This window comes from Lethenteron reissneri, chromosome 54 (genome assembly GCF_015708825.2).
Source record: "Lethenteron reissneri isolate LAM-NWPU_2019-01 chromosome 54, ASM1570882v1, whole genome shotgun sequence".
Taxonomy (NCBI): Eukaryota; Metazoa; Chordata; class Hyperoartia; order Petromyzontiformes; family Petromyzontidae; genus Lethenteron; species Lethenteron reissneri.
In genome coordinates this window covers 8,629,126-8,641,628 of record NC_083832.1, presented here as the reverse complement: position 1 = coordinate 8,641,628, position 12,503 = coordinate 8,629,126, and the positions used below count along the sequence as shown (strand labels likewise).

The following is a 12,503-nucleotide window of genomic DNA, read 5'->3' as shown; positions in this document are numbered from 1 at the left end:
GCGTAATGGAAAGCACACTGAGAATGAAACCTTTGATTCCATGCCAAACGACCCAATAGTGAATATCATTAGTTCATACGACTATGCCACATACACTTATTATGGAACGTGAATCGATTTTACAAGACATTGAAAGAACGTTTCCAAAAATTTTAAGAAAACATTGCTATTTATATATTTATACACAAGTACAAACACGAAAATGAAAACCAATTTAATCACACAGCATATTTTACTTCTCAAGGAGTGCAATGCATGCTCTCATGAGTCATACATACAAAATTAAAGTTCCAAAATGTCCAATGGCCTTGTATTGGACTTTTACTGTCCAAAAGGGCGTTCCAAGTTAGGATGATGAAATCCATTTGCATGCAGGTGCTAGGTGGATTATTATTATGATTACATTTGCTGGATCGAATTAGTGGTGGCAGTTTGAGGAGGCCTTCAGCCAGCAGTGGATTGGCCATAGTTGATGGTAGTGGTGATGACGATGATGCAGATGGAAACATAAGGAACGATCCCGTACAATTCCGAACACTTTCTTGTGATCTGCTCTCATCTGCTTTATTGAAAATCACGAACTTCTGGGAATTTTTTCTTTGTTTTTTTTCGGTAAAGTCACGTATAAAGAAAAAATAATAAATTAAATAATAGCATACGACGTTTCGATTGCAACACAAGCAATCATCATCAGGTATAATGAAATAGCGACATAAAATCTAACCAGAAAACTATAGACAGACATATAAGCAGACAGATATCACCAAGATACACAGAGAGAGCAACACAGGTACAGAGAGGGGTGATCGTCTCTGTGGGGTGGCCTTAAATAGACAGAGGGGGGCGGAGGCAGAGAGAGGGAGGGGGTAGAGAATTTTTTTTACATGTCAATGAGTACGAAGGGACGCGTATTTTCACTCCACGAGGGATAACTGTAACAAAACCTGCAAGCATACCTTAAATGTCCCCATGGATGCATGGACAGAGGTAGTGGATGGAGCGAATGCGTGTCCGTTCATCATGCACGAGTGCATGCGTATGGGTGGCGGGTGGGGGAGCGGTGGTGCAGCGGTTAGCGTGCTGCGCTACAAACCCGGCCACACGAGTTCGATACCCGCTGTCGGCCAACACCGGTGACGAATATTTTAACGGGTCCTAGGCCTCCCCTAAGTAGACTCAGCCTCAAATAAGTGCGGTGTATAAACATCGACCACTAGGTAGACAAAAGCCGTCGGGAGTAGTGCTGGCCACCCACCCCTCCATGGGCCATGCTGGCCTTCATAGGTGCTCGCTAACAGCACTTGCCCCAACAGTCTGTTAAGGCTATACGGAGGGTCTTTGTCTTTGGATAGCGGGTAAGTTTTGTTAGCAAGCACCTGTGAGTTCCATTCCCGACCACGATCAACACCGGTGACAACATATCTGAACCAGTCCTTACGCTCCCCTAGGTTGACTCAGCCTTAATTTTGACCCAGGTAGGATGCGTCAACATGGGCGCCGGTCGTGGTCCTGCCCATACCGTCAGTCGGTGCACCCGTAACCCACTCCTCACTGGTGCTCGCAAACAGCACTTGCCCCGAACTGCCAGTGAAGGCTACGCGGGGGATCTTTGTCTTTGTGTGTTGCTTTGGAAAGCCCGAGAGACGCGACACGAGACGCAGTGCAGAATTCCCCAACACCAGGCAACACGGATCTACCCTCCCGATGCCTCTGCTTTTCTGCAATAAATGTTCACGTCATGGCGAGCTACTTGGTTGAGCTCTCATTTGTGGCGAGGTCGCTTCTGAAAAGAAAAAGCTAATCTGCTCAGTGGGCTTTACCTGGTAGAATATAAATAGTTTTGTTTTAATTGTATTTGCAATTTGTTGAGTAATTGCCTGACCTCTCCTATCGTCTGCACTCGTATCGCGTGTTTGTATTGTTTTATGTCCTAACGTTCTCACCCGCCCCTTGCTGTAGGAGCTTTTGCAGTGCATGGGATCCCCCCAGTGAGAGTAAATGTTGGAGTTCTGATAGCCACACACGTGCCGCAACCTGCAGAACAAGGCACGCCGCCTTGCAACCCAATCCGGCAACCCCCCCCCCCTCGTTGCCCCCCCACCCCCCCTATTTCTCCATCCACCACCGAGCGCCACCCTCGGCGGAGGCAAAAATAATCCACTCCGGGCACAGTGACGTCCTAATGACTAATTCCCCGCTGTCAGACCGTGCGCTTCGGCGACGTGGACACGCCCGCACCAACTGCGCGTGTCTCCTCCCTCCTCCTGCTGCTGCTGCTGTTCATCCCCTGCTCATCGGAGCTTAACATCATCAGCACGCGGATGCCACTGGCCACTACCGCCGCTGCCGCCGCCGCCGCCGCTGCTACTGCTGCTGGGTTTACATTGAGCCAATCGCTTCGCCCACCCGACCCACCCGTGCAGTTATATCTCGCGCGTACGACTTTAGCAAAAAGGGGGGCTTGCTTGATGAAGTGAAAATCATTTTGTAGCTTCTGTTAATCGTTCCTTACCCCACCCCCTTTCACTTCCCCCCACATCCACCCTCTCTTTCTCTCGTTCGTTCGCTCCCTTTGGGTTGTCTCACTCACACACTTAACACACACACCACACACACACAGAGGTATCACTTTGGCTGCAGGCAGGGCTGAACGAAAGTCAGCGTGCGAAGGTTTTCCCACCCCCCACCTCTCCTCCCCACCACTGCTCGCGGGTGTTGACAGCGGCTATGCGTTCAAGACCAGCGCTCAAAGTGAACAGGGCGCGCTGCGGTGGATGGATCTTTGCTTGAGCACAGTTGGGGTGACAAGAACGCTCGCTTGTACGTCGCAAGCAGACGCCCTGAATTGAAGGTAATTCTACGTTTCTCTCTCTCTCATTTTACGTCTGTCCCGCACTCGCATAACGCGCCAGTTTGAGTGGTCCTGTGATGCCATTCGTGTTTGTGCGCGTGACTGTTTCGAGTGCGTGCGTGCGTGTGTGTTCCGCACCGGTCTTCATAGGTGCTCGCTAACAGCACTTGCCCCGACAGCCTGTTAAGGCTACACGGGGGATGTTTGTCTTTGTTTCGCGTGTTTGAGGAGCGGTAGTGTAGCCGTTTGCGCGCTGCGCTAACACCAGTGACCATTATCTGAACCGGTTCTGGGCCTCCTCTAAGTCGACTCAGCCTCAAATAAGTAACTGGTGTGCTGTGTGAACATCGCCACTGGGGAGACAAAGGCGGCCGGGCGTGGTGCTGGCCACACACCCCCTCGCGTGCCGTGCCGGCCGTCAATAGGTGCTCGCTAACAGCACTTGCCCCAACAGTCTTTTCAGGCTATACGGGGGATCGTTGCCTGTGTGTGCTCCTGGAATGCATATGCACTTGTAGTTTCAAAATAATTAATTTCCTGTTGAAGTTATCCATAACCTCCGAATGGTAATTAATCAGAGACACTTCATGTGGTCAATTGTAGCACACAGAAAAGTGTATACACGCGGTCATTAGACATTTACGCAATGAGTAATTTATTAGCTTGTGATTGGAGCGGTCTATGTGTATGCGTGTGTTGACTTGCCCTAGGAGTGTGTTGAAGCTATAGGGGGTTCTTTGTCTTTGTTGCGTGAACCTGGACAGCAGAGGCACGTGTAGCTCTGATAATAATTGTCCTGCTGTAGTTATGCATGCCAAGGGTAATCAGAAACACGATAACGTACTCGAAGCGCTCAATTGTTTCAAAGACAAAGATCCCCCGTAAAGCCTTTTCCAGGCTGTTGGGGCAAGTGCTTTCAGCGAGCACCAAACATCGTGACACTCATATTCTGTGTCACACACAAGCACAGACGAATATACATATAGGTGCTCGTCATTTACGCGTATTGTGATAACTTAAAATGCTGTCTAGGGAAATGTCAAATAGATGGGTAAATTGCTGGGCTGTCACCCACTGCAAAAGAAATGGCCCAAAACGAAACGCGTACATTAGCACGGGTGTTTTTGTAATCACAGTCTGTTGGGTTATAACGTAGGTGCACTTGGCACTGCTGGATTGTTGCCATGGGCTTGATTGTTTTAGGTTTAATGGGGGATCCTACTGGGCTGCGGATCAATAGCTCCACTCGTGTGTGTGTGTGTGAGGCTACTGCATAGCAAGGAATCTGCCACCAAGCCAGTCGTATGCATAATTGATGCATTAAGCGTTACAGCCAGGATTCAGCCACGAAAGATCATCGACATCTCGAGGTCAATTAAACACGGAATGCGCTGGAAAAGGGAACCAGTTTTCCAGAGGCACTTTTAATTTGCCGACGGAAAATCGCTCCGTTTAATATGAAGAGGGTTAATCAGTGCACGGGCGGACAGCAACACAAATGATTTATATGCAAATATTACAGCTGAGAGGTGGGGCAGTGGCGCAGTGGTTAGTGCCACTCTGCTCGGAAAAACCGACCACCTGAGTTCGATTCCCCGGATGTGGCTGACGCGGGCGAGTCCGTGTCTCTCACCGAGCCCTCCGCCCCAAACCGCCCACCTCGCACTGACCAACGTGGTGAAGTATGGTCAAACAACCCCACGTGAGCGCTCTGGCGTGCGGAGACAATCCAGAATCAGAATATGCGTTCATACTGGAGGAATCCGATGAGCTGTGAAGGTCTTTTGCACAGATTTCCAGTCGGGGTCGGGTCAGAATGGCACAACAATCTAGCAGTGGATAAAAAAAACCGCCATCATCTGTGCTTAATATTGGACATGCACACGTGCGCATGCACTCGTGGACATGCACACGCGCGCATGCACACGGAAACAGTCAACAGCGGCGCTTGTGCCAGGCTAGGTGCACTTTTGGACCCGCGTGAAGTGTCGAAGGCTGGCCCACAGGCAGGTCACGGGACAGATCCAGGTGCCATGGGTTGACCGCTTGGTGATACGGGTATTAAATAAGCTCATGCGAACAACTACTATAATCGGACACAAACTGTTATCATCGTTTGATTTAAACGTACCCGGGGCAGCACTGCATTGCTATTAAGGAACACGCATACGCGCGTATGTTGAATAACAGCTCAGAGTCAGAATCTGTACTTAGACTGGAGGAGGAATGCGATGAGCTATGAAGCCCGGTGGTGGATGGTCAGCAAATTACAACAACAGACAATACAAAGAGAGATAAAAGAAATAAAAGGCAAAACAAAACATCAGCTTGTTTGATATTCGCAGCCTCTGTTTTAAAGGAACGGGAGGCACACTCATGTAAAGCCGTGCGCTCAGGCAGGCGTTCCCCATTGTTACCCCGAGCTAAGGACAGATGGTGTTTGCGACTGCTACGTGTGTATGTGTGTACGTATGCTGAAGTTCTTTCTCGCCGTACGTAGCCAACCGCGCTAATTGGCTGTGAGCCATGAGCCAATGGATGACGTTCATTGTTTACTACGATTGCGCGCGCGCGCGGTGCCTGCGGGATTGGGTGCTCGTCACGCCCGCTAAGCCACCCCTAGGGAAGAGATTGATGGGTGGGGGGGTGGCGGTCTTGGTGGATGGGTTGGTGGTGGGTGGGTGGTGGTGGGGGGTTGCAATCTCTGTTGTCAGCAATCGCGCCGTTCGTGCAATCCTCGCAGCACATTTTGGATGTTGAGACGCGAAAAGGCCGAGCAGACGACAACAGTGGAAGGATTTCTTGCCGGAGCGCGCGGTTAACGGAAGGGTTAAGGACAGAAGCTGAGTGCGAATGTGTCCTGTTTTGGGCTGATAATTATTCACGTGAAAACTCACTCGACGTATGGTTAGCTCGGGACTCCGGTGTTGGTATTTTGAATTGTTCTGTTATGTTTTTTTTGAAATTTGTATTATCTGACTTGCCATTGAAGTAATCACTTGTTTTAGTCGGGTCATGAACCTGCCACGGTCTACACCAGCGTGGTGAAGTATGGTCAAACAACCCCCATGACCGACACGACGGTGGGGGAAGCCTTCAGCCACGGATTGGACAACGGGCAGCAACACATAACGTTCAATTTTATTTCATTACCAAATGCTAACCTCCGATGAGCATGTTTGTCGACGTACGGTGCGAATAGAAGTTCAACGTATACATACACGAATCTTATCAGTCACAGGGGTTGTTTTACCATATTTCCCCACACTGGTTGGTGTGGGTTGGTGAAGAGGTGAGGTGGGGGCGTGGGGGAGAGAACACGTGCAGATATCCTCTTTCAGTGAATGTTAGCCAGAGCCGGGAATTAAACTCAGGTTCACTGCTCATGACACAATCCTCCACCAACTCTACTCCGCAATTAGTATACAATGCACCGAATAATTACACCAAAAAACTGTTTGTGATGCTGCAGCGCTAAATCCAGCATGCTGTAACACCAAGGAATCGCGTGCATACCACGCAGCCGTCGTCGATAACAAGTATAATTGCATCTTACGTGGACATCGAGACGAAGATAATGAATTGCATTGTTGTGGCAGTGATAAAGCAAGCCCTGCCATAATACACAATAATTATGTGTTTAAAGCACTAATCTATAGAGCATATCAATTTTAAATTAACACAAGTGGCCAGTCGCAGCTAATTATTGAGAGGGTAACGTACTGGTGGTGATAATTTCAAAGTGCTGTTTAATCAATGCACAGTAAACACAATATAGAGGTGAACTATCTGCGCCCTTAATTGACACAATCAAAGTCAGAATGGCTGAGCGTGGAGTTTCGTTTTTTTATTTCCCCACCCCACGTGAGATGGAGCGTGTGACTTGAGAACACGAGTGCTCGTGGAAGCGTAAAGATTGAGCGTGATGCTATGATACAGCAGGAAAGAAGTACACGTGGCATGCCTGCGGTGTATGTACAAACTGAATTCAACATGGGGCGCTTATGCCACGTGCTAAACAACAACAACAACAAAATCGACTAGTTTTTTTGTTTGTTTCCCTGACCAGTGAGTAGCTCTATCCATTGCAACAGCTGAACGGAACGAAACCCGCGTGCGCTTTAAAGTCTCGACGCGAATCAAGAAGCGGCATGGAAATTGGGGACACGTTGAACCGCCCAGAGGCGTTTGATATCAAATGAATAAAACCTAGACGAAGACTGGCAATGCAATGACACGTTCCGAAGGTTACGATCACTGCCATGGAATCATGCAAAAAATGCTTCATAATGGTTTCCGGAGTCGCTGGAAATCAGCCAATATGCGCCTCTCACCCCTCCACCCCTGCATCGCCTCTCCCAGCCTCCCACCCAACTTTCAAACCCTCCCCAGTTGCCAAATCTCTCCACCCAAGCTAGGACCTCCCTTATTGCTTCTCCAGGATCAACATCCGCACCCTCAACCCAACCTCCTCGACTGCTCTCCCCAACAAAATCTCAAATGCCCCCCCCTCCCTCCCTCCCTCCGCGGGAATATTAATTTCACAGTGATTTTGCCCTGTCTCGGGCCCCTTTGGAGGGCCGATCAGATAGATTTCAGGGCAAGTGACGTCAGTGAGTGCTCGATTCAGATCGGCTCAGCTCAGCACACGAGACGGACGCGACCAAAGAATTCTATCCCCTCGCTTGAAAACGCCCGCCTGCCAGGTACTCATTTCAAGCTCAGTCGAGCCAACACCCTCGGAGGGAATACGCGCCAATTAGAAAGTAATTCCGCAGTTTTTTTGTAATTTGGCTCGGGAAGACCGAGGCCTGGAGACGATCCATGTGAATCTCAAGCACCGTGGCAACAACTGTGTAATTGCGCAAGGCACAATTTCAGCTGGTGGCACTCATCCCCAAGACAATTTAATGCTCATTTACCAAAAAGCCTTATCTGCGGGCAATTAATAACAGCGCAATCAGATACAGTACACATGTAGTGATGAGAGCCCGAGTGGGTGGCCGTGTGGGATTAGCTTGACTGTTCGAATATATATCAGTCTCTGTGGTCACTGTGCTGCGTTGGTTGTTGTGATTGGAATAAGCAGCCACGAGCTGACATGATGGGGGGGAAACATTTTGGTTCAGTGCTGTCAGCAGGGGGCAGAAAGGTTGAAACAGCTGTAATCCACCATGTCTGCACACACTTTAACCTTATCCTAGCATTTGGGCTTTGCTAACAAATGTTAAAAGCATGAAAACTTTTCAGCGATTTTTTTGCAGGGCCAAATATTCTCCGTCGGGGGAGCGGTGGCGCAGTGGTTGTCACACCACGCAATTATCCCACCGTCCCTCACCAATCCGCATTGACCAGAGTTGTGAAGAATGATCAAATAATCCCATTAGTAATCCAGCAGCATAGTGACAAAGGGCTATAAAATATCATGTAATTATTATTATTATTTAAATACAGTATTCAAATAAATTATGCATTGTCGATTGGTCTCTTTGAGCATTATACCTGCATTGATATTTAGTGGCCGTTATTTTAACGTCCAACGGAGAAATTTAGCTTCCAAATAGACAAACGAGTATTTCAATGAAACTTCATGCCATTATCGATGTATATTTTTTTGTTTATAGAGACGCCGACTAAAGGTGCAGCTGTGCAATTGCTTGATCACGGCCGCTGCTGGCGAAAGGGCCTCCAGTAGAGGGAGCTCTGGAGGGTATTTGGCCAACATACCCAACGTGTATTTCGTTTCAGTTATAACAATCTAGTGCATGTTGTGGCTGAGTATAACACAAGCCGACGTACATTCTTTTGGCATTTTGAGCCATGACTTGGCACACAATGTCCTCTTTCCTGTAAATTATACCACATGGCCTTTGGTATCTAATTTCCAACAAATGGCACACTTTGTCAAAGCCTCACAGCAACTGAATTGAAACCTCAAGCCCGGTGGCAGCCACCGTGGAGGCAACCCCACGTAGCAAAAGGGCCAGTGGATCCGTTGCCAAACAATAAAATGTTAATAAAACAATAAATATATCATATTCCATTTTATTTAATTACAGTTGCAATGTGATAGCTGCCGGCTGACTTGATTCCTTGATGGGAAGTCATTTTGTTTTGATGGCTGTTAATGGACCTCTTTCTGAATCCAGATTATCTACTTATATATGAATACGATTTTTAATCTTTGTCCAACATCTTGTCCCAACTAAGCCACTGGACCAATTTTTATGAGCAATAGCACATTCCAAAGGACTGGCTTAAATTGGAAATGGACCATTTTGTTTTGACATTTGTGACCTATCCCCTGGCCTGCTCTGCTTCAACACATGCAGAGAATAAAAACATGTGAAACGTATCACAGGTAACCTGTGACGGATTGGCTCGCACTGCTGTTTAAACTTTTTATAGATGAGAATAATAATAACAATTGTTGGAATACTCCAGATCTTCTTTGGTGATGTATGACCTCTGGTGACCTTTAGCATTAAGGGATGCTTCATAATCTTAGCAAATACTGTATATTGATCAATGCTGTATCCATCCTCAGTGACAGGACAATATTTCGAGAAGATTAATCAATACTCGTGTAGTTTATAGGACCATTCTCTCACGGTTTTTTTTCTCCCCATAAACACCAGAGGTCAAAAACCTAGAAAGTGCTGCACTGTGTAAAATGCATTGCTATCACATGGCTGCCCAACTCTGTAGGGGTTTGTGGATCATTTGACGATGGGAACAATAGTTACTTTGATCCAATACAATCTTCAAAGAAACCGTCAGCTGCCAACGTAATGCCTACGAATACGAGGAGAGAACGCAATGTATCAAGGGCAGCACGGCCAATCTCCAGAACGAATGAGTAAATAAAGCTGCGGTATATTGATGTGCAATAAATATTTCATTAAATTGCATTATTAAATCTCACACCATTGTTTTGTAGCAACCAACGGTGATTTCCCCATTGTTTTTTTCCCCTTTTTGCGTTATGAAAAAAACAACCCAAACAACCTTGTCAACCATCTTTGGTGTAAGAGGAGGATTGTTGGAGGTAATCTGATGCTATTTTGTTCTACATGTGATAGAATCCCTCTTATCTATGGTAATGTGGGGGACGAACATTGAATCAAATATTTTTCACGGGGTTATCTGCAAATGTGTGGAGTGGTTGTGGCAACGCACTTACCATAGGGGTGGGGGAGGGAAATCCACTGATAATAAAATTGATTTGCTGATGAACACGACTAATCTGTGAGCAGTTCATGGCCAATAAGACTAATGGCGTAATTTACCAAAGTGTGTGACAGAACAAAAATGGCCGATCAATAACGGCGAAAAACCTACGGATAATAGGGTCCATTTTCTACGAGAACTGCTTCATGCACAGCCCCTTCGCAGATGATAGGAAGCCATTGTGCAAGCAGGGTGGCTTAACACATGTGGATGAATGCAGATAATATAAAGAGTCAGGCCACAGACAAGTTTTATGCAGACTCTACAGCTCCCGCGAATATCAGAAGTTGTGGGTAATAAAGTCATGGATAGGACGATTGCTACTGTAGTCGTATAAAACTGACAGGTCACTGAAAATGTGTGTAGAGTGGTGGTGACAATATCTGGCAACTCCTGTGTGAAGTGACATCACAGCTGTCTACAGCAGTCTGGTTATTTCCAAGATGGTGGCATACATAGTGACATGTAGTGTGGGGCAGAAGCATTGTATAATGACAGTTCTGGGGAAGGAAAAAGTTAAACCAGATGACATTTTACAGCCGTAAGGTTATTTGATACATGCATGTCGTGCGGAAGTTTGGTTAAGTGGAACAAATGCTTTAAGCGTGGATTTGAGTCGGTAAAATGTGACGAGGATTTGAAAGCAGGTGTCCTGAGATGGTTGCATGAATGTCTGTCCCCCTAAAATATATATATATATTTTTGGTAATACTTTGTTACGCCACAGATGGGGCAGATGCACATGAATTTCAGGGGAATGACTGGAAAATTATGATAATATTAATTCACTACATACCAAGAGAGCACATGAACCTTGAATGACTCATATTTTAGTAACATTCTACATGGGAGAATTCACGAAACTTGGAAAGCACGGTATGTTATTTCAAATAACAGACAGTAAGCCTAAGACTGATTGAAACCAGTCATAAAAATAAAGAAATTAATTATAACTGCATAAAAAATGTAACGTGCTTGCATTGCTCAACAAAAATAGCTGAGATTGTTGGACCTTATGCACTTCATTAGTTTCTTGCACTGACATTAGTATTTTTTTGTATAATTTGTACGTATAATTTATTACTTACTAATTTTACCTGCGACTCCTATTACCTGCGGGAGCTATAGAGTCCACGAACACTCCTATTATCCACAGCCCTCTGTGAAATTATCGTGATGTTTCTCACAGTTCATTGCTGAATGTCTTATAAATCTTGCACGCATGTGTATCAGCTCACAGGTGTTGAGCAGCACATTATTTCCATTATATGCAATTATCCGTTGTGTTTCTCAAAGATAAGTGGAGTAAAATCGTGGATAAACCTTCATGATATAGGTTCCCGACATCACAAAAATTACAGCAGTTCTGCACATTGTTTAGCTGTGAGCAAGTTGGTCACAGTAAAACAAAACAAGTGGCATTCACATACGAACACACACACGCTCGTCCATGTTGCTCTCGCTCTGACATTTATTCAGAAAGTGCCAGTGTCTCACTTGCCAACAATGGCACACGTCTGCAAGGCATTGTGCCTCGGAGAAACGTCATCGTCCACATCAGAATCCGCCTCCCCTAATAGACTTTAAATATACTCATGGGAAAAAAATTGTAAATGTTGTGGTTTCACTCTTCAACACACCGGTGGGCTAAAGTAGTGAACTATTTGTCTTTTGTCAACGTGACACTTTTTTTGTTGATTGGCCGTGTCGGGTGGTGGAGGGTTACGACACATTTATAAATAACGCGATCTAAACCTAAAAACTTTATTATGAATAATATTGGTCGCGAAAGCCTACGTGTTAAACATACTCATGGAAACTCGTAATTCTTTAAGAACAAAAAATCATCGTCATCATCATCACCCATTGGATATGCACGCCCTCGTGGTCCCTCTGCTACCACAAGCCCTCTCAATCCACTGCACAGGCTTATCTAATCACTCCACCTCTACGGTAGTCATCCTATCAGATGCATTTACTCCTATGGCTGGACTTCTGTCAACAGCTCGTGCGTTGGCCATCATGCCTCCCGGCTACGTGTCCTGCGACTTGACCAAGCCCACTTTATTTCCCTTGACGGCGAATGCGATGTCACCGATGTCCATTCGTCGCCCGATCCATGGATTCGTCTGTCCGTCACTCGGTGTATCAGTCGATCAAGGCTTATTTGTCACACATGGAAGGTCCCATCTCGCCAGTTCGTCAAGCTACTTTGCGAAGGGAGATCCGTGGTGCATCAGCACAGAACAACGGCATCAAAGTCGTCGGCACGGGGGAACGGTGTGACTTTCAAGCGAGCAATTCTCCGCGATTTTCAGCTTTTGTTTGCATCGTGTTTTTTCTGTTTTTTTCCAGCGTCTTTGTTTCATTCATATGACATGCACAGATTGAAACACATTTCGATTGAGAAATGTTTCTCTGT

General features: G+C 46.3%; 1 protein-coding gene across 2 annotated transcripts in view; it reads left to right on the top strand.

The window, feature by feature from the left end:
• The first annotated feature begins 2,178 nt into the window (after positions 1-2,178).
• Positions 2,179-12,503, top strand: part of LOC133356387 (contactin-3-like) — a 158,028-nt gene continuing 147,703 nt past the window's right edge. The window contains exon 1 of one of the 2 annotated variants that reach the window (XM_061573876.1): positions 2,179-2,851. The gene's annotated coding sequence lies outside the window, so the exon portion shown is untranslated. The remainder of the gene's footprint in view (positions 2,852-12,503) is intronic. The other variant, XM_061573875.1, reaches the window with a different exon arrangement.